Source organism: Pseudophryne corroboree, unplaced genomic scaffold (assembly GCF_028390025.1).
Source record: "Pseudophryne corroboree isolate aPseCor3 unplaced genomic scaffold, aPseCor3.hap2 scaffold_436, whole genome shotgun sequence".
Lineage (NCBI taxonomy): Eukaryota > Metazoa > Chordata > Amphibia > Anura > Myobatrachidae > Pseudophryne > Pseudophryne corroboree.
The window spans coordinates 192,728-219,079 of record NW_026970063.1 but is presented as its reverse complement, the minus strand read 5'-3'; the positions used below and the strand labels follow the sequence as shown (position 1 = coordinate 219,079).

Below are 26,352 nucleotides of genomic sequence, written 5' to 3'. Positions count from 1 at the left end.
AAATTGGCGGGGGCTCATACATATATACAGTGCCCAGCTGTATATGTGTTATATTTATGCCAAAAAGAGGTTTATATTGCTGCCCAGGGCGCCCACCCCCCACCCCCCTGCGCACTGCACCCTTACAGTGACCGGAGTATGTGAGGTGTATGGGAGCAATGGCACACAGCTGCAGTGCTGTGCGTTACTTCAGTGAAGATCATGAAATCTTCTACCGCCTCTGAAGTCCTCTTTTCTTCTCATACTCACCCGGCTTCTATCTTCCGGCTCTGCGAGGGGGACGGAGGCGCGGCTCTGGGACGGACGGCGAGGGTGAGATCCTGTGTACCAATCCCTCTGGAGCAAATGGTGTCCAGTAGCCTAAGAAGCAGGACCTTGCAACTCAGAGAGTAGGGCTGCTTCTCTCCCCTCAGTCCCTCGATGCAGGGAGTCTGTTGCCAGCAGTGCTCCCTGAAAATTAAAAACCTAACAAAATACTTTCTGTCAGAAAGCTCAGGAGAGCTCCTGAAAAGCACTCAGTCTCCACTGGGCACAGTATCAAACTGAGGTCTGGAGGAGGGGCATAGAGGGAGGAGCCAGTGTACACCCAGAACTAAAGTCTTTCTTAAAGTACCCATGTCTCCTGCGGAGCCTGTCTATCCACATGGTCCTTACGGAGTCCCCAGCATCCTCTAGGACGTTAGAGAAAATAGGATTTTAATACCTACCGGTAAATCCTTTTCTCTTAGTCCGTAGAGGATGCTGGGCACCCGTCCCAGTGCGTACTGTGTCTGCAGTTATTAAATGGCCCTTAACTCCAGAACATTTATGTGGAGACAACTTTCCTGACTTGACCATCTTCCTTGGATGTTTTCCCCCTGTGTGACTGCTTCCCAGCCTCGGAGGGTTGCATCCTTGGTCCCTAGGATCCAGTCCTGGATCCCGAACCATCGCCCCTCTAGGAGGTGAGAACTGTGCAGCCACCAATGGAGTGAGATTCTGGTCTTGGAAGACAGGATTATCGCATTAAACACCTCCACCCTCCTTCGGTGTGGGGCTCATGTTGGCTATGCCCCAGCCCCTGAAGCATTCAAGCTGATTTCTTGCAGCAGTTGGGCACTGTAACAGCTCCAGAGCTGCTCTGTAAGGCAAGTAAAAGGGTGTGGGCCCTGCAGCACTACCTGTAGTTCGCATTGTGCGTTGGAAGGCACAAATTAAGCATACGGGAGAAGTCAGGATAGTGCGCAAGGGCATAGAAGGGAGCGGCTCAAGAAAAGAGAAGTGGAAACAGACAGCAAACTAGGCTGGAGAGAGACCTGAGACAAAGAGATCTGAATTATACGAGAGCCGACCAGGGGAAACACAAATTATGCAGTCAAGTTTCCCACATTTGGGGAAATCGCAGGAGCAGCACACCCAGAGTGCAATGGGTGAGCCTTGCCCTGGGAGAAGCACCTTCATGATCATAGTATCTCACCTGGCAGGTAAGTAGGAGTTGGGCTAGAGCTGGGGAGGGTCGCTGCTCGGGCACCCCCCTGTCAAGTGAAGGAGATCCAACTGAGGCAGCACAAGGAAACTCTCGAAAGAAGAACAAGGCTAGAGGAAGATCTGAGACAAATAAATCTGACTTTTACCAGAGCTGACCAGAGGAAAGAACAAACACAGTCCCCCACTACCACAAATAATGCAGTCGAGTTTCCCACATTTGGGGAAATCATAGGGGTCAGCATACCAGAATGCAATAAATGAACCTCACCCTGGGAAAACAATCTTCATGACCATGGTATCTCCTATGCAAAATAAGTATGTTTTGGGATAGGGCTGGGGAGGGCCGCTGCTCAGGCACATCTCTGTCAAGTAAAGGAGATTCAACTGAGGCAGCACAAGGGAACTCTCATCTGGGGACAACAACTGCAGGGAGAACACATATTTTCAGATGAACATGGGAGGGCAGAAGGCTGCCTAATACTGAAGCACCCCCAAACAACAAACCAAATGCAACAACTAGTGCAAGCATTCCTGGGGGAAGGCCTGCAGCAGATGGATTTGCATATGGTGATGTCATCCAAGCAGTGGGTCAAAGTTGGCTTCAACCCTCATGTGCATATGAAAAGAGAAAAGGGGCGTGCAGGGCATGGCGGCCTTTTGCGGCGCTTGGATGACCCCTAGTTCGCATTAAACACCTCCACCCTCCTTCGGTGTGGGGCTCATGTTGGCTATGCCCCAGCCCCTGAAGCATTCAAACTGATTTCTTGCAGCAGCTGGGCACTGTAACAGCTCCAGAGCTGCTCTGTAAGGCAAGTAAAAGGGTGTGGGCCCTGCAGCACTACCTGTAGTTCGCATTGTGCGTTGGAAGGCACAAAGTAAGCAGACGGGAGAAGTCAGGATAGTGCGCAAGGGCATAGAAGGGAGCGGCTCAAGAAAAGAGAAGTGGAAACAGACAGCAAACTAGGCTGGAGAGAGACCTGAGACAAAGAGATCTGAATTATACGAGAGCCGACCAGGTCAAACACAAATTATGCAGTCAAGTTTCCCACATTTGGGGAAATCGCAGGATCAGCACACCCAGAGTGTAATGGGTGAGCCTTGCCCTCGGAGAAGCACCTTCCTGATCATAGTATATCACCTGGCAGGTAAGTAGGAGTTGGGCTAGAGCTGGGGAGGGTCGCTGCTCGGGCACCCCCCTGTCAAGTGAAGGAGATCCAACTGAGGTAGCACAAGGGAAATGTCGAAAGAAGAACAAGGCTAGAGGAAGATCTGAGACAAAGAAATCTGACTTTTACCAGAGCTGACCAGAGGAAAGCACAAACACAGTCCCCCACTACCACAAATAATGCAGTCGAGTTTCCCACATTTGGGGAAATCACAGAGGTCAGCATTCCCAGAATGCAATGAATGAACCTCACCCTAGGAGAACAATCTTCATGACCATGGTATCTCCTATGCAAAATAAGTATGTTTTGGGATAGGGCTGGGGAGGGCCGCTGCTCAGGCACATCTCTGTCAAGTAAAGGAGATTCAACTGAGGCAGCACAAGGGAACTCTCATCTGGGGACAACAACTGCAGGGAGAACACATATTTTCAGATGAACATGGGAGGGCAGAAGGCTGCCTAATACTGAAGCACCCCCAAACAACAAACCAAATGCAACAACTAGTGCAAGCATTCCTGGGGGAAGGCCTGCAGCAGATGGATTTGCATATGGTGATGTCATCCAAGCAGTGGGCCAAAGTTGGCTGGAACCCTCATCTGCATATGAAAAGAGAAAAGGGGTATGCAGGGCATGGCGGCCTTTTGCGGCGCTTGGATGACCCATAGTTCGCATTAAACACCCCCACCCTCCTTCGGTGTGGGGCTCATGTTGGCCATGACCCAGCCCCTGAAGCATTCAAACTTATTTCTTGCAGCAGCTGGGCACTGTAACAGCTCCAGAGCTGCTCTGTAAGGCAAGTAAAAGGGTGTGGGCCCTGCAGCACTACCTGTAGTTTGCATTGTGCATTAGAAGGCACAAAGTAAGCAGACGGGAGGAGAAGTCAGGATAGTGCACAAGGGTATAGAAGGGAGAGGCTCAAGAAAAAAGAAGTGGAAACAGACAGCAAACAAGGCTGGAGAGAGAACTGAGACAAAGAGATCTGAATTATACGAGAGCCGACCAGGGGAAACATAAATTATGCAGTCAAGTTTCCCACATTTGGAGAAATCGCAGGGGCAGCACACTTAGAGTGCAATGGGTGAGCCTTGCCCTGGGAGAAGCACCTTCATGATCATAGTATCTCACCTGGCAGGTAAGTAGGAGTTGGGTTAGAGCTGGGGAGGGTCGCTGCTCGGGCACCCCCCTGTCAAGTGAAGGAGATCCAACTGAGGCAGCACAAGGGAACTCTCGAAAGAAGAACAAGGCTAGAGGAAGATCTGAGACAAAGAAATCTGACTTTTACCAGAGCTGACCAGAGGAAAGCACAAACACAGTCCCCCACTACCACAAATAATGCAGTTGAGTTTCCCACATTTGGGGAAATCACAGAGGTCAGCATTCCCAGAATGCAATGAATGAACCTCACCCTAGGAGAACAATCTTCATGACCATGGTATCTCCTATGCAAAATAAGTATGTTTTGGGATAGGGCTGGGGAGGGCCGCTGCTCAGGCACATCTCTGTCAAGTAAAGGAGATTCAACTGAGGCAGCACAAGGGAACTCTCATCTGGGGACAACAACTGCAGGGAGAACACATATTTTCAGATGAACATGGGAGGGCAGAAGGCTGCCTAATACTGAAGCACCCCCAAACAACAAACCAAATGCAACAACTAGTGCAAGCATTCCTGGGGGACGGCCTGCAGCAGATGGATTTGCATATGGTGATGTCATCCAAGCAGTGGGTCAAAGTTGGCTTCAACCCTCGTCTGCATATGAAAAGAGAAAAGGGGCGTGCAGGGCATGGCGGCCTTTTGCGGCGCTTGGATGACCCCTAGTTCGCATTAAACACCTCCACCCTCCTTCGGTGTGGGGCTCATGTTGGCTATGCCCCAGCCCCTGAAGCATTTAAACTGATTTCTTGCAGCAGCTGGGCACTGTAACAGCTCCAGAGCTGCTCTGTAAGGCAAGTAAAAGGGTGTGGGCCCTGCAGCACTACCTGTAGTTCGCATTGTGCGTTGGAAGGCACAAATTAAGCAGACGGGAGAAGTCAGGATAGTGCGCAAGGGCATAGAAGGGAGCGGCTCAAGAAAAGAGAAGTGGAAACAGACAGCAAACTAGGCTGGAGAGAGACCTGAGACAAAGAGATCTGAATTATACGAGAGCCGACCAGGGGAAACACAAATTATGCAGTCAAGTTTCCCACATTTGGGGAAATCGCAGGATCAGCACACCCAGAGTGCAATGGGTGAGCCTTGCCCTCGGAGAAGCACCTTCCTGATCATAGTATATCACCTGGCAGGTAAGTAGGAGTTGGGCTAGAGCTGGGGAGGGTCGCTGCTCGGGCACCCCCCTGTCAAGTGAAGGAGATCCAACTGAGGTAGCACAAGGGAAATGTCGAAAGAAGAACAAGGCTAGAGGAAGATCTGAGACAAAGAAATCTGACTTTTACCAGAGCTGACCAGAGGAAAGCACAAACACAGTCCCCCACTACCACAAATAATGCAGTCGAGTTTCCCACATTTGGGGAAATCACAAAGGTCAGCATTCCCAGAATGCAATGAATGAACCTCACCCTAGAAGAACAATCTTCATGACCATGGTATCTCCTATGCAAAATAAGTATGATTTGGGATAGGGCTGGGGAGGGCGGCTGTTCAGGCACATCTCTGTCAAGTAAAGGAGATTCAACTAAGGCAGCACAAGGGAACTCTCATCTGGGGACAACAACTGCAGGGAGAACACATATTTTCAGATGAACATGGGAGGGCAGAAGGCTGCCTAATACTGAAGCACCCCCAAACAACAAACCAAATGCAACAACTAGTGCAAGCATTCCTGGGGGACGGCCTGCAGCAGATGGATTTGCATATGGTGATGTCATCCAAGCAGTGGGTCAAAGTTGGCTTCAACCCTCGTCTGCATATGAAAAGAGAAAAGGGGCGTGCAGGGCATGGCGGCCTTTTGCGGCGCTTGGATGACCCCTAGTTCGCATTAAACACCTCCACCCTCCTTCGGTGTGGGGCTCATGTTGGCTATGCCCCAGCCCCTGAAGCATTCAAACTGATTTCTTGCAGCAGCTGGGCACTGTAACAGCTCCAGAGCTGCTCTGTAAGGCAAGTAAAAGGGTGTGGGCCCTGCAGCACTACCTGTAGTTCGCATTGTGCGTTGGAAGGCACAAATTAAGCAGACGGGAGAAGTCAGGATAGTGCGCAAGGGCATAGAAGGGAGCGGCTCAAGAAAAGAGAAGTGGAAACAGACAGCAAACTAGGCTGGAGAGAGACCTGAGACAAAGAGATCTGAATTATACGAGAGCCAACCAGGGGAAACACAAATTATGTAGTCAAGTTTCCCACATTTGAGGAAATCGCAGGAGCAGCACACCCAGAGTGCAATGGGTGAGCCTTGCCCTGGGAGAAGCACCTTCATGATCATAGTATCTCACCTGGCAGGTAAGTAGGAGTTGGGCTAGAGCTGGGGAGGGTCGCTGCTCGGGCACCCCCCTGTCAAGTGAAGGAGATCCAACTGAGGCAGCACAAGGAAACTCTCGAAAGAGGAACAAGGCTAGAGGAAGATCTGAGACAAAGAAATCAGACTTTTACCAGAGCTGACCAGAAGAAAGCACAAACACAGTCCCCCACTACCACAAATAATGCAGTCGAGTTACCCACATTTCGGGAAATCACAGGGGTCAGCATACCCAGAATGCAATGAATGAACCTCACCCTGGGAGAACAATCTTCATGACCATGGCATCTCCTATGCAAAATAAGTATGATTTGGGATAGGGCAGGGGAGGGCCGCTGTTCAGGCACATCTCTGTCAAGTAAAGGAGATTCAACTGAGGCAGCACAAGGGAACTCTCATCTGGGGACAACAACTGCAGGGAGAACACATATTTTCAGATGAACATGGGAGGGCAGAAGGCTGCCTAATACTGAAGCACCCCCAAACAACAAACCAAATGCAACAACTAGTGCAAGCATTCCTGGGGGAAGGCCTGCAGCAGATGGATTTGCATATGGTGATGTCATCCAAGCAGTGGGTCAAAGTTGGCTTCAACCCTCATTTGCATATGAAAAGAGAAAAGGGGCGTGCAGGGCATGGCGGCCTTTTGCGGCGCTTGGATGACCCCTAGTTCGCATTAAACACCTCCACCCTCCTTCGGTGTGGGGCTCATGTTGGCTATGCCCCAGCCCTTGAAGCATTCAAGCTGATTTCTTGCAGCAGTTGGGCACTGTAACAGCTCCAGAGCTGCTCTTTAAGGCAAGTAAAAGGGTGTGGGCCCTGCAGCACTACCTGTAGTTCGCATTGTGCGTTGGAAGGCACAAAGTAAGCAGACGGGAGAAGTCAGGATAGTGCGCAAGGGCATAGAAGGGAGCGGCTCAAGAAAAGAGAAGTGGAAACAGACAGCAAACTAGGCTGGAGAGAGACCTGAGACAAAGAGATCTGAATTATACGAGAGCCGACCAGGGGAAACACAAATTATGCAATCAAGTTTCCCAAATTTGGGGAAATCGCAGGATCAGCACACCCAGAGTGCAATGGGTGAGCCTTGCCCTGGGAGAAGCACCTTCCTGATCATAGTATATCACCTGGCAGGTTAGTAGGAGTTGGGCTAGAGCTGGGGAGGGTCGCTGCTCGGGCACCCCCCTGTCAAGTCAAGGAGATCCAACTGAGGCAGCACAAGGAAACTCTCGAAAGAGGAACAAGGCTAGAGGAAGATCTGAGACAAAGAAATCGGACTTTTACCAGAGCTGACCAGAAGAAAGCACAAACACAGTCCCCCACTACCACAAATAATGCAGTCGAGTTACCCACATTTCGGGAAATCACAGAGGTCAGCATTCCCAGAATGCAATGAATGAACCTCACCCTAGGAGAACAATCTTCATGACCATGGTATCTCCTATGCAAAATAAGTATGTTTTGGGATAGGGCTGGGGAGGGCCGCTGCTCAGGCACATCTCTGTCAAGTAAAGGAGATTCAACTGAGGCAGCACAAGGGAACTCTCATCTGGGGACAACAACTGCAGGGAGAACACATATTTTCAGATGAACATGGGAGGGCAGAAGGCTGCCTAATACTGAAGCACCCCCAAACAACAAACCAAATGCAACAACTAGTGCAAGCATTCCTGGGGGACGGCCTGCAGCAGATGGATTTGCATATGGTGATGTCATCCAAGCAGTGGGTCAAAGTTGGCTTCAACCCTCGTCTGCATATGAAAAGAGAAAAGGGGCGTGCAGGGCATGGCGGCCTTTTGCGGCGCTTGGATGACCCCTAGTTCGCATTAAACACCTCCACCCTCCTTCGGTGTGGGGCTCATGTTGGCTATGCCCCAGCCCCTGAAGCATTCAAACTGATTTCTTGCAGCAGCTGGGCACTGTAACAGCTCCAGAGCTGCTCTGTAAGGCAAGTAAAAGGGTGTGGGCCCTGCAGCACTACCTGTAGTTCGCATTGTGCGTTGGAAAGCACAAATTAAGCAGACGGGAGAAGTCAGGATAGTGCGCAAGGGCATAGAAGGGAGCGGCTCAAGAAAAGAGAAGTGGAAACAGACAGCAAACTAGGCTGGAGAGAGACCTGAGACAAAGAGATCTGAATTATACGAGAGCCAACCAGGGGAAACACAAATTATGTAGTCAAGTTTCCCACATTTGAGGAAATCGCAGGAGCAGCACACCCAGAGTGCAATGGGTGAGCCTTGCCCTGGGAGAAGCACCTTCATGATCATAGTATCTCACCTGGCAGGTAAGTAGGAGTTGGGCTAGAGCTGGGGAGGGTCGCTGCTCGGGCACCCCCCTGTCAAGTGAAGGAGATCCAACTGAGGCAGCACAAGGAAACTCTCGAAAGAGGAACAAGGCTAGAGGAAGATCTGAGACAAAGAAATCGGACTTTTACCAGAGCTGACCAGAAGAAAGCACAAACACAGTCCCCCACTACCACAAATAATGCAGTCGAGTTACCCACATTTCGGGAAATCACAGGGGTCAGCATACCCAGAATGCAATGAATGAACCTCACCCTGGGAGAACAATCTTCATGACCATGGCATCTCCTATGCAAAATAAGTATGATTTGGGATAGGGCTGGGGAGGGCCGCTGTTCAGGCACATCTCTGTCAAGTAAAGGAGATTCAACTGAGGCAGCACAAGGGAACTCTCATCTGGGGACAACAACTGCAGGGAGAACACATATTTTCAGATGAACATGGGAGGGCAGAAGGCTGCCTAATACTGAAGCACCCCCAAACAACAAACCAAATGCAACAACTAGTGCAAGCATTCCTGGGGGAAGGCCTGCAGCAGATGGATTTGCATATGGTGATGTCATCCAAGCAGTGGGTCAAAGTTGGCTTCAACCCTCATGTGCATATGAAAAGAGAAAAGGGGCGTGCAGGGCATGGCGGCCTTTTGCGGCGCTTGGATGACCCCTAGTTCGCATTAAACACCTCCACCCTCCTTCGGTGTGGGGCTCATGCTGGCTATGCCCCAGCCCTTGAAGCATTCAAGCTGATTTCTTGCAGCAGTTGGGCACTGTAACAGCTCCAGAGCTGCTCTTTAAGGCAAGTAAAAGGGTGTGGGCCCTGCAGCACTACCTGTAGTTCGCATTGTGCGTTGGAAGGCACAAAGTAAGCAGACGGGAGAAGTCAGGATAGTGCGCAAGGGCATAAAAGGGAGCGGCTCAAGAAAAGAGAAGTGGAAACAGACAGCAAACTAGGCTGGAGAGAGACCTGAGACAAAGAGATCTGAATTATACGAGAGCCGACCAGGGGAAACACAAATTATGCAATCAAGTTTCCCAAATTTGGGGAAATCGCAGGATCAGCACACCCAGAGTGCAATGGGTGAGCCTTGCCCTGGGAGAAGCACCTTCCTGATCATAGTATATCACCTGGCAGGTTAGTAGGAGTTGGGCTAGAGCTGGGGAGGGTCGCTGCTCGGGCACCCCCCTGTCAAGTGAAGGAGATCCAACTGAGGCAGCACAAGGGAACTCTCGAAAGATGAACAAGGCTAGAGGCAGATCTGAGACAAAGAAATCGGACTTTTACCAGAGCTGACCAGAGGAAAGCACAAACACAGTCCCCCACTACCACAAATAATGCAGTCGAGTTTCCCACATTTGGGGAAATCACAGGTGTCAGCATACCCAGAATGCAATGAATGAACCTCACCCTGGGAGAACAAACTTCATGACCATGGTATCTCCTATGCAAAATAAGTATGATTTGGGATAGGGCTGGGGAGTGCCTCTGCTCAGGCACAACTCTGTCAAGTAAAGGAGATTCAACTGAGGCAGCACAAGGGAACTCTCATCTGGGGACAACAACTGCAGGGAGAACACATATTTTCAGATGAACATGGGAGGGCAGAAGGCTGCCTAATACTGAAGCATCCCCAAACAACAGACCAAATGCAACAACTAGTACAAGCATTCCTGGGGGAAGGTCTGCAGAAGACGGATTTGCATACGGTGATGTCATCCAAGCAGTGGGTCAAAGTTGGCTGGAACCCTCATCTGCATATGAAAAGATAAAAGGGGTATGCAGGGCATGGCGGCCTTTTGCGGCGCTTGGATGACCCCTAGTTCGCATTAAACATCTCCAGCCTCCTTCGGTGTGGGGCTCATGTTGGCTATGCCCCAGCCCCTGAAGCATTCAAGCTGATTTCTTGCAGCAGCTGGGCACTTAACAGCTCCAGAGCTGCTCTGTAAGGCAAGTAAAAGGGTGTGGGCCCTGCAGCACTACCTGTAGTTTGCATTGTGCGTTGGAAGGCACAAATTAAGCATACGGGAGAAGTCAGGATAGTGCGCAAGGGCATAGAAGGGAGCGGCTCAAGAAAAGAGAAGTGGAAACAGACAGCAAACTAAGCTGGAGAGAGACCTGAGACAAAGAGATCTGAATTATACGAGAGCCGACCAGGGAAACACAAATTATGCAGTCAAGTTTCCCAAATTTGGGGAAATCGCAGGATCAGCACACCCAGAGTGCAATGGGTGAGCCTTGCCCTGGGAGAAGCACCTTCCTGATTATAGTATATCACCTGGCAGGTTAGTAGGAGTTGGGCTAGAGCTGGGGAGGGTCGCTGCTCGGGCACCCCCCTGTCAAGTGAAGGTGACCCAACTGAGGCAGCACAAGGGAACTCTCGAAAGAAGAACAAGGCTAGAGGAAGATCTGAGACAAAGAAATCGGACTTTTACCAGAGCTGACCAGAGGAAAGCACAAACACAGTCCCCCACTACCACAAATAATGCAGTCGAGTTTCCCACATTTGGGGAAATCACAGGTGCCAGCATACCCAGAATGCAATGAATGAACCTCACCCTGGGAGAACAAACTTCATGACCATGGTATCTCCTATGCAAAATAAGTATGATTTGGGATAGGGCTGGGGAGTGCCGCTGCTCAGGCACAACTCTGTCAAGTAAAGGAGATTCAACTGAGGCAGCACAAGGGAACTCTCATCTGGGGACAACAACTGCAGGGAGAACACATATTTTCAGATGAACATGGGAGGGCAGAAGGCTGCCTAATACTGAAGCACCCCCAAACAACAAACCAAATGCAACAACTAGTACAAGCATTCCTGGGGGAAGGTCTGCAGAAGACGGATTTGCATACGGTGAAGTCATCCAAGCAGTGGGTCAAAGTTGGCTGGAACCCTCATCTGCATATGAAAAGAGAAAAGGGGTATGCAGGGCATGGCGGCCTTTTGCGGCGCTTGGATGACCCCTAGTTCGCATTAAACACCTCCACCCTCCTTCGGTGTGGGGCTCATGTTGGCTATGCCCCAGCCACTGAAGCATTCAAGCTGATTTCTTGCAGCAGCTGGGCACTGTAACAGCTCCAGAGCTGCTCTGTAAGGCAAGTAAAAGGGTGTGGGCCCTGCAGCACTACCTGTAGTTCGCATTGTGCGTTGGAAGGCACAAATTAAGCATACGGGAGAAGTCAGGATAGTGCGCAAGGGCATAGAAGGGAGCAGCTCAAGAAAAGAGAAGTGGAAACAGACAGCAAACTAGGCTGGAGAGAGACCTGAGACAAAGAGATCTGAATTATACGAGAGCCGCCCAGGGGAAACACAAATTATGCAGTCAAGTTTCCCAAATTTAGGGAAATCGCAGGATCAGCACACCCAGAGTGCAATGGGTGAGCCTTGCCCTGGGAGAAGCACCTTCCTGATCATAATATATCACCTGGCAGGTTAGTAGGAGTTGGGCTAGAGCTGGGGAGGGTCGCTGCTCGGGCACCCCCCTGTCAAGTGAAGGAGATCCAACTGAGGCAGCACAAGGGAACTCTCGAAAGAAGAACAAGGCTAGAGGAAGATCTGAGACAAAGAAATCTGACTTTTACCAGAGCTGACCAGAGGAAAGCACAAACACAGTACCCCACTACCACAAATAATGCAGTCGAGTTTCCCACATTTGGGGAAATCACAGGTGTCAGCATACCCAGAATGCAATGAATGAACCTCACCCTGGGAGAACAAACTTCATGACCATGGTATCTCCTATGCAAAATAAGTATGATTTGGGATAGGGCTGGGGAGTACCACTGCTCAGGCACAACTCTGTCAAGTAAAGGAGATTCAACTGAGGCAGCACAAGGGAACTCTCATCTGGGGACAACAACTGCAGGGAGAACACATATTTTCAGATGAACATGGGAGGGCAGAAGGCTGCCTAATACTGAAGCACCCCCAAACAACAAACATAATGCAACAACTAGTGCAAGCATTCCTGGGGGAAGGCCTGCAGCAGATGGATTTGCATATGGTGATGTAATCCAAGCAGTGGGTCAAAGTTGGCTTCAACCCTCGTCTGCATATGAAAAGAGAAAAGGGGTATGCAGGGCATGGCGTCCTTTTGCGGCGCTTGGATGACTCCTAGTTCGCATTAAACACCTCCACCCTCCTTCGGTGTGGGGCTCATGTTGGCTATGCCCCAGCCCCTGAAGCATTCAAACTGATTTCTTGCAGCAGCTGGGCACTGTAACAGCTCCAGAGCTGCTCTGTAAGGCAAGTAAAAGGGTGTGGGCCCTGCAGCACTACCTGTAGTTCGCATTGTGCGTTGGAAGGCACAAATTAAGCTTACGGGAGAAGTCAGGATAGTGCGCAAGGGCATAGAAGGGAGCGGCTCAAGAAAAGAGAAGTGGAAACAGACAGCAAACTAAGCTGGAGAGAGACCTGAGACAAAGAGATATGAATTATACGAGAGCCGACCAGGGGAAACACAAATTATGCAGTCAAGTTTCCCACATTTGGGGAAATCGCAGGAGCAGCACACCCAGAGTGCAATGGGTGAGCCTTGCCCTGGGTGAAGCACCTTCATGATCATAGTATCTCACCTGGCAGGTAAGTAGGAGTTGGGCTAGAGCTGGGGAGGGTCGCTGCTCGGGCACCCCCCTGTCAAGTGAAGGAGATCCAACTGAGGCAGCACAAGGAAACTCTCAAAAGAAGAACAAGGCTAGAGGAAGATCTGAGACAAATAAATCTGACTTTTACCAGAGCTGACCAGAGGAAAGAACAAACACAGTCCCCCACTACCACAAATAATGCAGTTGAGATTCCCACATTTGGGGAAATCATAGGGGTCAGCATACCCAGAATGCAATGAATGAACCTCACCCAGGGAGAACAATCTTCATGACCATGGTATCTCCTATGCAAAATAAGTATGATTTGGGATAGGGCTGGGGAGGGCCGCTGCTCAGGCACATCTGTGTCAAGTAAAGGAGATTCAACTGAGGCAGCACAAGGGAACTCTCATCTGGGGACAACAACTGCAGGGAGAACACATATTTTCAGATGAACATGGGAGGGCAGAAGGCTGCCTAATACTGAAGCACCCCCAAACAACAAACCAAATGCAACAACTAGTGCAAGCATTCCTGGGGGAAGGCCTGCAGCAGATGGATTTGCATATGGTGATGTAATCCAAGCAGTGGGTCAAAGTTGGCTTCAACCCTCGTCTGCATATGAAAAGAGAAAAGGGGTATGCAGGGCATGGCATCCTTTTGCGGCGCTTGGATGACCCCTAGTTCGCATTAAACACCTCCACCCTCCTTCGGTGTGGGGCTCATGTTGGCTATGCCCCAGCCCCTGAAGCATTCAAGCTGATTTCTTGCAGCAGCTGGGCACTGTAACAGCTCCAGAGCTGCTCTGTAAGGCAAGTAAAAGGGTGTGGGCCCTACAGCACTACCTGTAGTTCGCATTGTGCGTTGGAAGGCACAAAGTAAGCAGACGGGAGTAGTCAGGATAGTGCGCAAGGGCATAGAAGGGAGCGGCTCAAGAAAAGAGAAGTGGAAACAGACAGCAAACTAGGCTGGAGAGAGACCTGTGACAAAGAGATCTGAATTATACGAGAGCCGACCAGGGGAAACACAAATTATGCAGTCAAGTTTCCCACATTTGGGGAAATCGCAGGATCAGCACACCCAGAGTGCAATGGGTGAGCCTTGCCCTGGGAGAAGCACCTTCCTGATCATAGTATATCACCTGGCAGGTTAGTAGGAGTTGGGCTAGAGCTGGGGAGGGTCGCTGCTCGGGCACCCCCCTGTCAAGTGAAGGTGACCAAACTGAGGCAGCACAAGGGAACTCTCGAAAGAAGAACAAGGCTAGAGGAAGATCTGAGACAAAGAAATCGGACTTTTACCAGAGCTGACCAGAGGAAAGCACAAACACAGTCCCCCACTACCACAAATAATGCAGTCAAGTTTCCCACATTTGGGGAAATCACAGGTGCCATCATACCCAGAATGCAATGAATGAACCTCACCCTGGGAGAACAAACTTCATGACCATGGTATCTCCTATGCAAAATAAGTATGATTTGGGATAGGGCTGGGGAGTGCCGCTGCTCAGGCACAACTCTGTCAAGTAAAGGAGATTCAACTGAGGCAGCACAAGGGAACTCTCATCTGGGGACAACAACTGCAGGGAGAACACATATTTTCAGATGAACATGGGAGGGCAGAAGGCTGCCTAATACTGAAGCACCCCCAAACAACAAACCAAATGCAACAACTAGTGCAAGCATTCCTGGGGGACGGCCTGCAGCAGATGGATTTGCATATGGTGATGTCATCCAAGCAGTGGGTCAAAGTTGGCTTCAACCCTCGTCTGCATATGAAAAGAGAAAAGGGGCGTGCAGGGCATGGCGGCCTTTTGCGGCGCTTGGATGACCCCTAGTTCGCATTAAACACCTCCACCCTCCTTCGGTGTGGGGCTCATGTTGGCTATGCCCCAGCCCCTGAAGCATTCAAACTGATTTCTTGCAGCAGCTGGGCACTGTAACAGCTCCAGAGCTGCTCTGTAAGGCAAGTAAAAGGGTGTGGGCCCTGCAGCACTACCTGTAGTTCGCATTGTGCGTTGGAAGGCACAAATTAAGCAGACGGGAGAAGTCAGGATAGTGCGCAAGGGCATAGAAGGGAGCGGCTCAAGAAAAGAGAAGTGGAAACAGACAGCAAACTAGGCTGGAGAGAGACCTGAGACAAAGAGATCTGAATTATACGAGAGCCGACCAGGGGAAACACAAATTATGCAGTCAAGTTTCCCACATTTGGGGAAATCGCAGGATCAGCACACCCAGAGTGCAATGGGTGAGCCTTGCCCTCGGAGAAGCACCTTCCTGATCATAGTATATCACCTGGCAGGTAAGTAGGAGTTGGGCTAGAGCTGGGGAGGGTCGCTGCTCGGGCACCCCCCTGTCAAGTGAAGGAGATCCAACTGAGGTAGCACAAGGGAAATGTCGAAAGAAGAACAAGGCTAGAGGAAGATCTGAGACAAAGAAATCTGACTTTTACCAGAGCTGACCAGAGGAAAGCACAAACACAGTCCCCCACTACCACAAATAATGCAGTCGAGTTTCCCACATTTGGGGAAATCACAAAGGTCAGCATTCCCAGAATGCAATGAATGAACCTCACCCTAGAAGAACAATCTTCATGACCATGGTATCTCCTATGCAAAATAAGTATGTTTTGGGATAGGGCTGGGGAGGGCCGCTGCTCAGGCACATCTCTGTCAAGTAAAGGAGATTCAACTGAGGCAGCACAAGGGAACTCTCATCTGGGGACAACAACTGCAGGGAGAACACATATTTTCAGATGAACATGGGAGGGCAGAAGGCTGCCTAATACTGAAGCACCCCCAAACAACAAACCAAATGCAACAACTAGTGCAAGCATTCCTGGGGGACGGCCTGCAGCAGATGGATTTGCATATGGTGATGTCATCCAAGCAGTGGGTCAAAGTTGGCTTCAACCCTCGTCTGCATATGAAAAGAGAAAAGGGGCGTGCAGGGCATGGCGGCCTTTTGCGGCGCTTGGATGACCCCTAGTTCGCATTAAACACCTCCACCCTCCTTCGGTGTGGGGCTCATGTTGGCTATGCCCCAGCCCCTGAAGCATTCAAACTGATTTCTTGCAGCAGCTGGGCACTGTAACAGCTCCAGAGCTGCTCTGTAAGGCAAGTAAAAGGGTGTGGGCCCTGCAGCACTACCTGTAGTTCGCATTGTGCGTTGGAAGGCACAAATTAAGCAGACGGGAGAAGTCAGGATAGTGCGCAAGGGCATAGAAGGGAGCGGCTCAAGAAAAGAGAAGTGGAAACAGACAGCAAACTAGGCTGGAGAGAGACCTGAGACAAAGAGATCTGAATTATACGAGAGCCAACCAGGGGAAACACAAATTATGTAGTCAAGTTTCCCACATTTGAGGAAATCGCAGGAGCAGCACACCCAGAGTGCAATGGGTGAGCCTTGCCCTGGGAGAAGCACCTTCATGATCATAGTATCTCACCTGGCAGGTAAGTAGGAGTTGGGCTAGAGCTGGGGAGGGTCGCTGCTCGGGCACCCCCCTGTCAAGTGAAGGAGATCCAACTGAGGCAGCACAAGGAAACTCTCGAAAGAGGAACAAGGCTAGAGGAAGATCTGAGACAAAGAAATCAGACTTTTACCAGAGCTGACCAGAAGAAAGCACAAACACAGTCCCCCACTACCACAAATAATGCAGTCGAGTTACCCACATTTCGGGAAATCACAGGGGTCAGCATACCCAGAATGCAATGAATGAACCTCACCCTGGGAGAACAATCTTCATGACCATGGCATCTCCTATGCAAAATAAGTATGATTTGGGATAGGGCTGGGGAGGGCCGCTGTTCAGGCACATCTCTGTCAAGTAAAGGAGATTCAACTGAGGCAGCACAAGGGAACTCTCATCTGGGGACAACAACTGCAGGGAGAACACATATTTTCAGATGAACATGGGAGGGCAGAAGGCTGCCTAATACTGAAGCACCCCCAAACAACAAACCAAATGCAACAACTAGTGCAAGCATTCCTGGGGGAAGGCCTGCAGCAGATGGATTTGCATATGGTGATGTCATCCAAGCAGTGGGTCAAAGTTGGCTTCAACCCTCATTTGCATATGAAAAGAGAAAAGGGGCGTGCAGGGCATGGCGGCCTTTTGCGGCGCTTGGATGACCCCTAGTTCGCATTAAACACCTCCACCCTCCTTCGGTGTGGGGCTCATGTTGGCTATGCCCCAGCCCTTGAAGCATTCAAGCTGATTTCTTGCAGCAGTTGGGCACTGTAACAGCTCCAGAGCTGCTCTTTAAGGCAAGTAAAAGGGTGTGGGCCCTGCAGCACTACCTGTAGTTCGCATTGTGCGTTGGAAGGCACAAAGTAAGCAGACGGGAGAAGTCAGGATAGTGCGCAAGGGCATAGAAGGGAGCGGCTCAAGAAAAGAGAAGTGGAAACAGACAGCAAACTAGGCTGGAGAGAGACCTGAGACAAAGAGATCTGAATTATACGAGAGCCGACCAGGGGAAACACAAATTATGCAATCAAGTTTCCCAAATTTGGGGAAATCGCAGGATCAGCACACCCAGAGTGCAATGGGTGAGCCTTGCCCTGGGAGAAGCACCTTCCTGATCATAGTATATCACCTGGCAGGTTAGTAGGAGTTGGGCTAGAGCTGGGGAGGGTCGCTGCTCGGGCACCCCCCTGTCAAGTGAAGGAGATCCAACTGAGGCAGCACAAGGAAACTCTCGAAAGAGGAACAAGGCTAGAGGAAGATCTGAGACAAAGAAATCGGACTTTTACCAGAGCTGACCAGAAGAAAGCACAAACACAGTCCCCCACTACCACAAATAATGCAGTCGAGTTACCCACATTTCGGGAAATCACAGAGGTCAGCATTCCCAGAATGCAATGAATGAACCTCACCCTAGGAGAACAATCTTCATGACCATGGTATCTCCTATGCAAAATAAGTATGTTTTGGGATAGGGCTGGGGAGGGCCGCTGCTCAGGCACATCTCTGTCAAGTAAAGGAGATTCAACTGAGGCAGCACAAGGGAACTCTCATCTGGGGACAACAACTGCAGGGAGAACACATATTTTCAGATGAACATGGGAGGGCAGAAGGCTGCCTAATACTGAAGCACCCCCAAACAACAAACCAAATGCAACAACTAGTGCAAGCATTCCTGGGGGACGGCCTGCAGCAGATGGATTTGCATATGGTGATGTCATCCAAGCAGTGGGTCAAAGTTGGCTTCAACCCTCGTCTGCATATGAAAAGAGAAAAGGGGCGTGCAGGGCATGGCGGCCTTTTGCGGCGCTTGGATGACCCCTAGTTCGCATTAAACACCTCCACCCTCCTTCGGTGTGGGGCTCATGTTGGCTATGCCCCAGCCCCTGAAGCATTCAAACTGATTTCTTGCAGCAGCTGGGCACTGTAACAGCTCCAGAGCTGCTCTGTAAGGCAAGTAAAAGGGTGTGGGCCCTGCAGCACTACCTGTAGTTCGCATTGTGCGTTGGAAGGCACAAATTAAGCAGACGGGAGAAGTCAGGATAGTGCGCAAGGGCATAGAAGGGAGCGGCTCAAGAAAAGAGAAGTGGAAACAGACAGCAAACTAGGCTGGAGAGAGACCTGAGACAAAGAGATCTGAATTATACGAGAGCCAACCAGGGGAAACACAAATTATGTAGTCAAGTTTCCCACATTTGCAGCACACCCAGAGTGCAATGGGTGAGCCTTGCCCTGGGAGAAGCACCTTCATGATCATAGTATCTCACCTGGCAGGTAAGTAGGAGTTGGGCTAGAGCTGGGGAGGGTCGCTGCTCGGGCACCCCCCTGTCAAGTGAAGGAGATCCAACTGAGGCAGCACAAGGAAACTCTCGAAAGAGGAACAAGGCTAGAGGAAGATCTGAGACAAAGAAATCGGACTTTTACCAGAGCTGACCAGAAGAAAGCACAAACACAGTCCCCCACTACCACAAATAATGCAGTCGAGTTACCCACATTTCGGGAAATCACAGGGGTCAGCATACCCAGAATGCAATGAATGAACCTCACCCTGGGAGAACAATCTTCATGACCATGGCATCTCCTATGCAAAATAAGTATGATTTGGGATAGGGCTGGGGAGGGCCGCTGTTCAGGCACATCTCTGTCAAGTAAAGGAGATTCAACTGAGGCAGCACAAGGGAACTCTCATCTGGGGACAACAACTGCAGGGAGAACACATATTTTCAGATGAACATGGGAGGGCAGAAGGCTGCCTAATACTGAAGCACCCCCAAACAACAAACCAAATGCAACAACTAGTGCAAGCATTCCTGGGGGAAGGCCTGCAGCAGATGGATTTGCATATGGTGATGTCATCCAAGCAGTGGGTCAAAGTTGGCTTCAACCCTCATGTGCATATGAAAAGAGAAAAGGGGCGTGCAGGGCATGGCGGCCTTTTGCGGCGCTTGGATGACCCCTAGTTCGCATTAAACACCTCCACCCTCCTTCGGTGTGGGGCTCATGCTGGCTATGCCCCAGCCCTTGAAGCATTCAAGCTGATTTCTTGCAGCAGTTGGGCACTGTAACAGCTCCAGAGCTGCTCTTTAAGGCAAGTAAAAGGGTGTGGGCCCTGCAGCACTACCTGTAGTTCGCATTGTGCGTTGGAAGGCACAAAGTAAGCAGACGGGAGAAGTCAGGATAGTGCGCAAGGGCATAGAAGGGAGCGGCTCAAGAAAAGATAAGTGGAAACAGACAGCAAACTAGGCTGGAGAGAGACCTGAGACAAAGAGATCTGAATTATACGAGAGCCGACCAGGGGAAACACAAATTATGCAATCAAGTTTCCCAAATTTGGGGAAATCGCAGGATCAGCACACCCAGAGTGCAATGGGTGAGCCTTGCCCTGGGAGAAGCACCTTCCTGATCATAGTATATCACCTGGCAGGTTAGTAGGAGTTGGGCTAGAGCTGGGGAGGGTCGCTGCTCGGGCACCCCCCTGTCAAGTGAAGGAGATCCAACTGAGGCAGCACAAGGGAACTCTCGAAAGAAGAACAAGGCTAGAGGCAGATCTGAGACAAAGAAATCGGACTTTTACCAGAGCTGACCAGAGGAAAGCACAAACACAGTCCCCCACTACCACAAATAATGCAGTCGAGTTTCCCACATTTGGGGAAATCACAGGTGTCAGCATACCCAGAATGCAATGAATGAACCTCACCCTGGGAGAACAAACTTCATGACCATGGTATCTCCTATGCAAAATAAGTATGATTTGGGATAGGGCTGGGGAGTGCCTCTGCTCAGGCACAACTCTGTCAAGTAAAGGAGATTCAACTGAGGCAGCACAAGGGAACTCTCATCTGGGGACAACAACTGCAGGGAGAACACATATTTTCAGATGAACATGGGAGGGCAGAAGGCTGCCTAATACTGAAGCATCCCCAAACAACAGACCAAATGCAACAACTAGTACAAGCATTCCTGGGGGAAGGTCTGCAGAAGACGGATTTGCATACGGTGATGTCATCCAAGCAGTGGGTCAAAGTTGGCTGGAACCCTCATCTGCATATGAAAAGAGAAAAGGGGTATGCAGGGCATGGCGGCCTTTTGCGGCGCTTGGATGACCCCTAGTTCGCATTAAACATCTCCAGCCTCCTTCGGTGTGGGGCTCATGTTGGCTATGCCCCAGCCCCTGAAGCATTCAAGCTGATTTCTTGCAGCAGCTGGGCACTTAACAGCTCCAGAGCTGCTCTGTAAGGCAAGTAAAAGGGTGTGGGCCCTGCAGCACTACCTGTAGTTTGCATTGTGCGTTGGAAGGCACAAATTAAGCATACGGGAGAAGTCAGGATAGTGCGCAAGGGCATAGAAGGGAGCGGCTCAAGAAAAGAGAAGTGGAAACAGACAGCAAACTAAGCTGGAGAGAGACCTGAGACAAAGAGATCTGAATTATACGAGAGCCGACCAGGGAAACACAAATTATGCAGTCAAGTTTCCCAAATTTGGGGAAATCGCAGGATCAGCACACCCAGAGTGCAATGGGTGAGCCTTGCCCTGGGAGAAGCACCTTCCTGATTATAGTATATCACCTGGCAGGTTAGTAGGAGTTGGGCTAGAGCTGGGGAGGGTCGCTGCTCGGGCACCCCCCTGTCAAGTGAAGGTGACCCAACTGAGGCAGCACAAGGGAACTCTCGAAAGAAGAACAAGGCTAGAGGAAGATCTGAGACAAAGAAATCGGACTTTTACCAGAGCTGACCAGAGGAAAGCACAAACACAGTCCCCCACTACCACAAATAATGCAGTCGAGTTTCCCACATTTGGGGAAATCACAGGTGCCAGCATACCCAGAATGCAATGAATGAACCTCACCCTGGGAGAACAAACTTCATGACCATGGTATCTCCTATGCAAAATAAGTATGATTTGGGATAGGGCTGGGGAGTGCCGCTGCTCAGGCACAACTCTGTCAAGTAAAGGAGATTCAACTGAGGCAGCACAAGGGAACTCTCATCTGGGGACAACAACTGCAGGGAGAACACATATTTTCAGATGAACATGGGAGGGCAGAAGGCTGCCTAATACTGAAGCACCCCCAAACAACAAACCAAATGCAACAACTAGTACAAGCATTCCTGGGGGAAGGTCTGCAGAAGACGGATTTGCATACGGTGAAGTCATCCAAGCAGTGGGTCAAAGTTGGCTGGAACCCTCATCTGCATATGAAAAGAGAAAAGGGGTATGCAGGGCATGGCGGCCTTTTGCGGCGCTTGGATGACCCCTAGTTCGCATTAAACACCTCCACCCTCCTTCGGTGTGGGGCTCATGTTGGCTATGCCCCAGCCACTGAAGCATTCAAGCTGATTTCTTGCAGCAGCTGGGCACTGTAACAGCTCCAGAGCTGCTCTGTAAGGCAAGTAAAAGGGTGTGGGCCCTGCAGCACTACCTGTAGTTCGCATTGTGCGTTGGAAGGCACAAATTAAGCATACGGGAGAAGTCAGGATAGTGCGCAAGGGCATAGAAGGGAGCAGCTCAAGAAAAGAGAAGTGGAAACAGACAGCAAACTAGGCTGGAGAGAGACCTGAGACAAAGAGATCTGAATTATACGAGAGCCGCCCAGGGGAAACACAAATTATGCAGTCAAGTTTCCCAAATTTAGGGAAATCGCAGGATCAGCACACCCAGAGTGCAATGGGTGAGCCTTGCCCTGGGAGAAGCACCTTCCTGATCATAATATATCACCTGGCAGGTTAGTAGGAGTTGGGCTAGAGCTGGGGAGGGTCGCTGCTCGGGCACCCCCCTGTCAAGTGAAGGAGATCCAACTGAGGCAGCACAAGGGAACTCTCGAAAGAAGAACAAGGCTAGAGGAAGATCTGAGACAAAGAAATCTGACTTTTACCAGAGCTGACCAGAGGAAAGCACAAACACAGTACCCCACTACCACAAATAATGCAGTCGAGTTTCCCACATTTGGGGAAATCACAGGTGTCAGCATACCCAGAATGCAATGAATGAACCTCACCCTGGGAGAACAAACTTCATGACCATGGTATCTCCTATGCAAAATAAGTATGATTTGGGATAGGGCTGGGGAGTACCACTGCTCAGGCACAACTCTGTCAAGTAAAGGAGATTCAACTGAGGCAGCACAAGGGAACTCTCATCTGGGGACAACAACTGCAGGGAGAACACATATTTTCAGATGAACATGGGAGGGCAGAAGGCTGCCTAATACTGAAGCACCCCCAAACAACAAACATAATGCAACAACTAGTGCAAGCATTCCTGGGGGAAGGCCTGCAGCAGATGGATTTGCATATGGTGATGTAATCCAAGCAGTGGGTCAAAGTTGGCTTCAACCCTCGTCTGCATATGAAAAGAGAAAAGGGGTATGCAGGGCATGGCGTCCTTTTGCGGCGCTTGGATGACCCCTAGTTCGCATTAAACACCTCCACCCTCCTTCGGTGTGGGGCTCATGTTGGCTATGCCCCAGCCCCTGAAGCATTCAAACTGATTTCTTGCAGCAGCTGGGCACTGTAACAGCTCCAGAGCTGCTCTGTAAGGCAAGTAAAAGGGTGTGGGCCCTGCAGCACTACCTGTAGTTCGCATTGTGCGTTGGAAGGCACAAATTAAGCTTACGGGAGAAGTCAGGATAGTGCGCAAGGGCATAGAAGGGAGCGGCTCAAGAAAAGAGAAGTGGAAACAGACAGCAAACTAAGCTGGAGAGAGACCTGAGACAAAGAGATATGAATTATACGAGAGCCGACCAGGGGAAACACAAATTATGCAGTCAAGTTTCCCACATTTGGGGAAATCGCAGGAGCAGCACACCCAGAGTGCAATGGGTGAGCCTTGCCCTGGGTGAAGCACCTTCATGATCATAGTATCTCACCTGGCAGGTAAGTAGGAGTTGGGCTAGAGCTGGGGAGGGTCGCTGCTCGGGCACCCCCCTGTCAAGTGAAGGAGATCCAACTGAGGCAGCACAAGGAAACTCTCAAAAGAAGAACAAGGCTAGAGGAAGATCTGAGACAAATAAATCTGACTTTTACCAGAGCTGACCAGAGGAAAGAACAAACACAGTCCCCCACTACCACAAATAATGCAGTTGAGATTCCCACATTTGGGGAAATCATAGGGGTCAGCATACCCAGAATGCAATGAATGAACCTCACCCTGGGAGAACAATCTTCATGACCATGGTATCTCCTATGCAAAATAAGTATGATTTGGGATAGGGCTGGGGAGGGCCGCTGCTCAGGCACATCTGTGTCAAGTAAAGGAGATTCAACTGAGGCAGCACAAGGGAACTCTCATCTGGGGACAACAACTGCAGGGAGAACACATATTTTCAGATGAACATGGGAGGGCAGAAGGCTGCCTAATACTGAAGCACCCCCAAACAACAAACCAAATGCAACAACTAGTGCAAGCATTCCTGGGGGAAGGCCTGCAGCAGATGGATTTGCATATGGTGATGTAATCCAAGCAGTGGGTTAAAGTTGGCTTCAACCCTCGTCTGCATATGAAAAGAGAAAAGGGGTATGCAGGGCATGGCATCCTTTTGCGGCGCTTGGATGACCCCTAGTTCGCATTAAACACCTCCACCCTCCTTCGGTGTGGGGCTCATGTTGGCTATGCCCCAGCCCCTGAAGCATTCAAGCTGATTTCTTGCAGCAGCTGGGCACTGTAACAGCTCCAGAGCTGCTCTGTAAGGCAAGTAAAAGGGTGTGGGCCCTACAGCACTACCTGTAGTTCGCATTGTGCGTTGGAAGGCACAAAGTAAGCAGACGGGAGTAGTCAGGATAGTGCGCAAGGGCATAGAAGGGAGCGGCTCAAGAAAAGAGAAGTGGAAACAGACAGCAAACTAGGCTGGAGAGAGACCTGTGACAAAGAGATCTGAATTATACGAGAGCCGACCAGGGGAAACACAAATTATGCAGTCAAGTTTCCCACATTTGGGGAAATCGCAGGATCAGCACACCCAGAGTGCAATGGGTGAGCCTTGCCCTGGGAGAAGCACCTTCCTGATCATAGTATATCACCTGGCAGGTTAGTAGGAGTTGGGCTAGAGCTGGGGAGGGTCGCTGCTCGGGCACCCCCCTGTCAAGTGAAGGTGACCAAACTGAGGCAGCACAAGGGAACTCTCGAAAGAAGAACAAGGCTAGAGGAAGATCTGAGACAAAGAAATCGGACTTTTACCAGAGCTGACCAGAGGAAAGCACAAACACAGTCCCCCACTACCACAAATAATGCAGTCAAGTTTCCCACATTTGGGGAAATCACAGGTGCCATCATACCCAGAATGCAATGAATGAACCTCACCCTGGGAGAACAAACTTCATGACCATGGTATCTCCTATGCAAAATAAGTATGATTTGGGATAGGGCTGGGGAGTGCCGCTGCTCAGGCACAACTCTGTCAAGTAAAGGAGATTCAACTGAGGCAGCACAAGGGAACTCTCATCTGGGGACAACAACTGCAGGGAGAACACATATTTTCAGATGAACATGGGAGGGCAGAAGGCTGCCTAATACTGAAGCACCCCCAAACAACAAACCAAATGCAACAACTAGTGCAAGCATTCCTGGGGGAAGGCCTGCAGCAGATGGATTTGCATATGGTGATGTCATCCAAGCAGTGGGTCAAAGTTGGCTTCAACCCTCGTCTGCATATGAAAAGAGAAAAGGGGTATGCAGGGCATGGCGGCCTTTTGCGGCGCTTGGATGACCCCTAGTTCGCATTAAACACCTCCACCCTCCTTCGGTGTGGGGCTCATGTTGGCTATGCCCCAGCCCCTGAAGCATTCAAGCTGATTTCTTGCAGCAGTTGGGCACTGTAACAGCTCCAGAGCTGCTCTGTAAGGCATGTAAAAGGGTGTGGGCCCTGCAGCACTACCTGTAGTTCGCATTGTGCGTTGGAAGGCACAAATTAAGCATACGGGAGAAGTCAGGATAGTGCGCAAGGGCATAGAAGGGAGCGGCTCAAGAAAAGAGAAGTGTAAACAGACAGCAAACTAGGCTGGAGAGAGACCTGAGACAAAGAGATCTGAATTATACGAGAGCCGACCAGGGGAAACACAAATTATGCAGTCAAGTTTCCCAAATTTGGGGAAATCGCAGGATCAGCACACCCAGAGTGCAATGGGTGAGCCTTGCCCTGGGAGAAGCACCTTCCTGATCATAGTATATTACCTGACAGGTTAGTAGGAGTTGGGCTAGAGCTGGGGAGGGTCGCTGCTCGGGCACCCCCCTGTCAAGTGAAGGAGATCCAACTGAGGCAGCACAAGTGAACTCTCGAAAGAAGAACAAGGCTAGAGGAAGATCTGAGACAAATAAATCGGACTTTTACCAGAGCTGACCAGAGGAAAGCACAAACACAGTCCCCCACTACCACAAATAATGCAGTCAAGTTTCCCACATTTGGGGAAATCACAGGTGTCAGCATACCCAGAATGCAATGAATGAACCTCACCCTGGGAGAACAAACTTCATGACCATGGTATCTCCTATGCAAAATAAGTATGATTTGGGATAGGGCTGGGGAGTGCAGCTGCTCAGGCACAACTCTGTCAATAAAGGAGATTCAACTGAGGCAGCACAAGGGAACTCTCATCTGGGGACAACAACTGCAGGGAGAACACATATTTTCAGATGAACATGGGAGGGCAGAAGGCTGCCTAATACTGAAGCACCCCCAAACAACAAACCAAATGCAACAACTAGTACAAGCATTCCTGGGGGAAGGTCTGCAGAAGACGGATTTGCATACGGTGAAGTCATCCAAGCAGTGGGTCAAAGTTGGCTGTAACCCTCATCTGCATATGAAAAGAGAAAAGGGGTATGTAGGGCATGGCGGCCTTTTGCGGCGCTTGGATGACCCCTAGTTCGCATTAAACACCTCCACCCTCCTTCGGTGTGGGGCTCATGTTGGCTATGCCCCAGCCCCTGAAGCATT

General features: G+C 50.4%; 41 non-coding genes and 2 pseudogenes across 41 annotated transcripts; all 43 read right to left on the bottom strand.

The window, feature by feature from the left end:
- Positions 1–1,308: 1,308 nt before the first annotated feature.
- Positions 1,309–1,471, bottom strand: LOC135026336 (U1 spliceosomal RNA). Its single transcript, XR_010222974.1, has one exon. It is a non-coding gene; the product is annotated as a U1 spliceosomal RNA (small nuclear RNA).
- A 152-nt stretch (positions 1,472–1,623) lies between these two features.
- On the bottom strand, positions 1,624–1,786 carry LOC135026305 (U1 spliceosomal RNA). The gene has a single exon (XR_010222943.1). It is a non-coding gene; the product is annotated as a U1 spliceosomal RNA (small nuclear RNA).
- Positions 1,787–2,457: 671 nt separating this feature from the next.
- On the bottom strand, positions 2,458–2,620 carry LOC135026365 (U1 spliceosomal RNA). Its single transcript, XR_010223000.1, has one exon. It is a non-coding gene; the product is annotated as a U1 spliceosomal RNA (small nuclear RNA).
- Positions 2,621–2,772: 152 nt separating this feature from the next.
- Positions 2,773–2,936, bottom strand: LOC135026416 (U1 spliceosomal RNA). The gene has a single exon (XR_010223050.1). It is a non-coding gene; the product is annotated as a U1 spliceosomal RNA (small nuclear RNA).
- Positions 2,937–3,610: 674 nt separating this feature from the next.
- On the bottom strand, positions 3,611–3,773 carry LOC135026388 (U1 spliceosomal RNA). The gene has a single exon (XR_010223025.1). It is a non-coding gene; the product is annotated as a U1 spliceosomal RNA (small nuclear RNA).
- Positions 3,774–3,925: 152 nt separating this feature from the next.
- LOC135026403 (U1 spliceosomal RNA) lies at positions 3,926–4,089 on the bottom strand. Its single transcript, XR_010223037.1, has one exon. It is a non-coding gene; the product is annotated as a U1 spliceosomal RNA (small nuclear RNA).
- Positions 4,090–4,760: 671 nt separating this feature from the next.
- Positions 4,761–4,923, bottom strand: LOC135026356 (U1 spliceosomal RNA). Its single transcript, XR_010222991.1, has one exon. It is a non-coding gene; the product is annotated as a U1 spliceosomal RNA (small nuclear RNA).
- A 152-nt stretch (positions 4,924–5,075) lies between these two features.
- LOC135026297 (U1 spliceosomal RNA) lies at positions 5,076–5,239 on the bottom strand. Its single transcript, XR_010222935.1, has one exon. It is a non-coding gene; the product is annotated as a U1 spliceosomal RNA (small nuclear RNA).
- A 671-nt stretch (positions 5,240–5,910) lies between these two features.
- LOC135026368 (U1 spliceosomal RNA) lies at positions 5,911–6,073 on the bottom strand. The gene has a single exon (XR_010223003.1). It is a non-coding gene; the product is annotated as a U1 spliceosomal RNA (small nuclear RNA).
- A 152-nt stretch (positions 6,074–6,225) lies between these two features.
- LOC135026310 (U1 spliceosomal RNA) lies at positions 6,226–6,389 on the bottom strand. The gene has a single exon (XR_010222948.1). It is a non-coding gene; the product is annotated as a U1 spliceosomal RNA (small nuclear RNA).
- Positions 6,390–7,060: 671 nt separating this feature from the next.
- LOC135026380 (U1 spliceosomal RNA) lies at positions 7,061–7,223 on the bottom strand. Its single transcript, XR_010223015.1, has one exon. It is a non-coding gene; the product is annotated as a U1 spliceosomal RNA (small nuclear RNA).
- Positions 7,224–7,375: 152 nt separating this feature from the next.
- On the bottom strand, positions 7,376–7,539 carry LOC135026317 (U1 spliceosomal RNA). The gene has a single exon (XR_010222955.1). It is a non-coding gene; the product is annotated as a U1 spliceosomal RNA (small nuclear RNA).
- Positions 7,540–8,210: 671 nt separating this feature from the next.
- LOC135026367 (U1 spliceosomal RNA) lies at positions 8,211–8,373 on the bottom strand. The gene has a single exon (XR_010223002.1). It is a non-coding gene; the product is annotated as a U1 spliceosomal RNA (small nuclear RNA).
- Positions 8,374–8,525: 152 nt separating this feature from the next.
- On the bottom strand, positions 8,526–8,689 carry LOC135026309 (U1 spliceosomal RNA). The gene has a single exon (XR_010222947.1). It is a non-coding gene; the product is annotated as a U1 spliceosomal RNA (small nuclear RNA).
- A 671-nt stretch (positions 8,690–9,360) lies between these two features.
- LOC135026379 (U1 spliceosomal RNA) lies at positions 9,361–9,523 on the bottom strand. The gene has a single exon (XR_010223014.1). It is a non-coding gene; the product is annotated as a U1 spliceosomal RNA (small nuclear RNA).
- A 152-nt stretch (positions 9,524–9,675) lies between these two features.
- Positions 9,676–9,839, bottom strand: LOC135026423 (U1 spliceosomal RNA). Its single transcript, XR_010223057.1, has one exon. It is a non-coding gene; the product is annotated as a U1 spliceosomal RNA (small nuclear RNA).
- Positions 9,840–10,510: 671 nt separating this feature from the next.
- Positions 10,511–10,671, bottom strand: LOC135026382 (U1 spliceosomal RNA). Its single transcript, XR_010223018.1, has one exon. It is a non-coding gene; the product is annotated as a U1 spliceosomal RNA (small nuclear RNA).
- Positions 10,672–10,823: 152 nt separating this feature from the next.
- On the bottom strand, positions 10,824–10,987 carry LOC135026294 (U1 spliceosomal RNA). Its single transcript, XR_010222932.1, has one exon. It is a non-coding gene; the product is annotated as a U1 spliceosomal RNA (small nuclear RNA).
- A 671-nt stretch (positions 10,988–11,658) lies between these two features.
- Positions 11,659–11,821, bottom strand: LOC135026370 (U1 spliceosomal RNA). Its single transcript, XR_010223005.1, has one exon. It is a non-coding gene; the product is annotated as a U1 spliceosomal RNA (small nuclear RNA).
- Positions 11,822–11,973: 152 nt separating this feature from the next.
- On the bottom strand, positions 11,974–12,137 carry LOC135026303 (U1 spliceosomal RNA). Its single transcript, XR_010222941.1, has one exon. It is a non-coding gene; the product is annotated as a U1 spliceosomal RNA (small nuclear RNA).
- Positions 12,138–12,829: 692 nt separating this feature from the next.
- LOC135026346 (U1 spliceosomal RNA) lies at positions 12,830–12,971 on the bottom strand (annotated as a pseudogene).
- A 152-nt stretch (positions 12,972–13,123) lies between these two features.
- On the bottom strand, positions 13,124–13,287 carry LOC135026427 (U1 spliceosomal RNA). The gene has a single exon (XR_010223061.1). It is a non-coding gene; the product is annotated as a U1 spliceosomal RNA (small nuclear RNA).
- Positions 13,288–13,958: 671 nt separating this feature from the next.
- On the bottom strand, positions 13,959–14,121 carry LOC135026350 (U1 spliceosomal RNA). The gene has a single exon (XR_010222985.1). It is a non-coding gene; the product is annotated as a U1 spliceosomal RNA (small nuclear RNA).
- Positions 14,122–14,273: 152 nt separating this feature from the next.
- On the bottom strand, positions 14,274–14,437 carry LOC135026321 (U1 spliceosomal RNA). Its single transcript, XR_010222959.1, has one exon. It is a non-coding gene; the product is annotated as a U1 spliceosomal RNA (small nuclear RNA).
- Positions 14,438–15,108: 671 nt separating this feature from the next.
- Positions 15,109–15,271, bottom strand: LOC135026355 (U1 spliceosomal RNA). The gene has a single exon (XR_010222990.1). It is a non-coding gene; the product is annotated as a U1 spliceosomal RNA (small nuclear RNA).
- A 152-nt stretch (positions 15,272–15,423) lies between these two features.
- Positions 15,424–15,587, bottom strand: LOC135026296 (U1 spliceosomal RNA). The gene has a single exon (XR_010222934.1). It is a non-coding gene; the product is annotated as a U1 spliceosomal RNA (small nuclear RNA).
- A 671-nt stretch (positions 15,588–16,258) lies between these two features.
- Positions 16,259–16,421, bottom strand: LOC135026366 (U1 spliceosomal RNA). The gene has a single exon (XR_010223001.1). It is a non-coding gene; the product is annotated as a U1 spliceosomal RNA (small nuclear RNA).
- Positions 16,422–16,573: 152 nt separating this feature from the next.
- LOC135026308 (U1 spliceosomal RNA) lies at positions 16,574–16,737 on the bottom strand. Its single transcript, XR_010222946.1, has one exon. It is a non-coding gene; the product is annotated as a U1 spliceosomal RNA (small nuclear RNA).
- A 671-nt stretch (positions 16,738–17,408) lies between these two features.
- LOC135026378 (U1 spliceosomal RNA) lies at positions 17,409–17,571 on the bottom strand. Its single transcript, XR_010223013.1, has one exon. It is a non-coding gene; the product is annotated as a U1 spliceosomal RNA (small nuclear RNA).
- Positions 17,572–17,723: 152 nt separating this feature from the next.
- Positions 17,724–17,887, bottom strand: LOC135026316 (U1 spliceosomal RNA). Its single transcript, XR_010222954.1, has one exon. It is a non-coding gene; the product is annotated as a U1 spliceosomal RNA (small nuclear RNA).
- A 971-nt stretch (positions 17,888–18,858) lies between these two features.
- LOC135026307 (U1 spliceosomal RNA) lies at positions 18,859–19,022 on the bottom strand. Its single transcript, XR_010222945.1, has one exon. It is a non-coding gene; the product is annotated as a U1 spliceosomal RNA (small nuclear RNA).
- A 671-nt stretch (positions 19,023–19,693) lies between these two features.
- On the bottom strand, positions 19,694–19,856 carry LOC135026377 (U1 spliceosomal RNA). The gene has a single exon (XR_010223012.1). It is a non-coding gene; the product is annotated as a U1 spliceosomal RNA (small nuclear RNA).
- A 152-nt stretch (positions 19,857–20,008) lies between these two features.
- Positions 20,009–20,172, bottom strand: LOC135026422 (U1 spliceosomal RNA). Its single transcript, XR_010223056.1, has one exon. It is a non-coding gene; the product is annotated as a U1 spliceosomal RNA (small nuclear RNA).
- A 671-nt stretch (positions 20,173–20,843) lies between these two features.
- On the bottom strand, positions 20,844–21,004 carry LOC135026381 (U1 spliceosomal RNA). Its single transcript, XR_010223016.1, has one exon. It is a non-coding gene; the product is annotated as a U1 spliceosomal RNA (small nuclear RNA).
- Positions 21,005–21,156: 152 nt separating this feature from the next.
- Positions 21,157–21,320, bottom strand: LOC135026293 (U1 spliceosomal RNA). Its single transcript, XR_010222931.1, has one exon. It is a non-coding gene; the product is annotated as a U1 spliceosomal RNA (small nuclear RNA).
- A 671-nt stretch (positions 21,321–21,991) lies between these two features.
- LOC135026369 (U1 spliceosomal RNA) lies at positions 21,992–22,154 on the bottom strand. The gene has a single exon (XR_010223004.1). It is a non-coding gene; the product is annotated as a U1 spliceosomal RNA (small nuclear RNA).
- Positions 22,155–22,306: 152 nt separating this feature from the next.
- Positions 22,307–22,470, bottom strand: LOC135026302 (U1 spliceosomal RNA). The gene has a single exon (XR_010222940.1). It is a non-coding gene; the product is annotated as a U1 spliceosomal RNA (small nuclear RNA).
- Positions 22,471–23,162: 692 nt separating this feature from the next.
- LOC135026345 (U1 spliceosomal RNA) lies at positions 23,163–23,304 on the bottom strand (annotated as a pseudogene).
- A 152-nt stretch (positions 23,305–23,456) lies between these two features.
- LOC135026418 (U1 spliceosomal RNA) lies at positions 23,457–23,620 on the bottom strand. Its single transcript, XR_010223052.1, has one exon. It is a non-coding gene; the product is annotated as a U1 spliceosomal RNA (small nuclear RNA).
- Positions 23,621–24,291: 671 nt separating this feature from the next.
- LOC135026349 (U1 spliceosomal RNA) lies at positions 24,292–24,454 on the bottom strand. Its single transcript, XR_010222984.1, has one exon. It is a non-coding gene; the product is annotated as a U1 spliceosomal RNA (small nuclear RNA).
- Positions 24,455–24,606: 152 nt separating this feature from the next.
- Positions 24,607–24,770, bottom strand: LOC135026320 (U1 spliceosomal RNA). The gene has a single exon (XR_010222958.1). It is a non-coding gene; the product is annotated as a U1 spliceosomal RNA (small nuclear RNA).
- Positions 24,771–25,441: 671 nt separating this feature from the next.
- On the bottom strand, positions 25,442–25,604 carry LOC135026385 (U1 spliceosomal RNA). Its single transcript, XR_010223021.1, has one exon. It is a non-coding gene; the product is annotated as a U1 spliceosomal RNA (small nuclear RNA).
- Positions 25,605–25,756: 152 nt separating this feature from the next.
- Positions 25,757–25,920, bottom strand: LOC135026300 (U1 spliceosomal RNA). Its single transcript, XR_010222938.1, has one exon. It is a non-coding gene; the product is annotated as a U1 spliceosomal RNA (small nuclear RNA).
- Between the last annotated feature and the right edge of the window lie 432 nt (positions 25,921–26,352).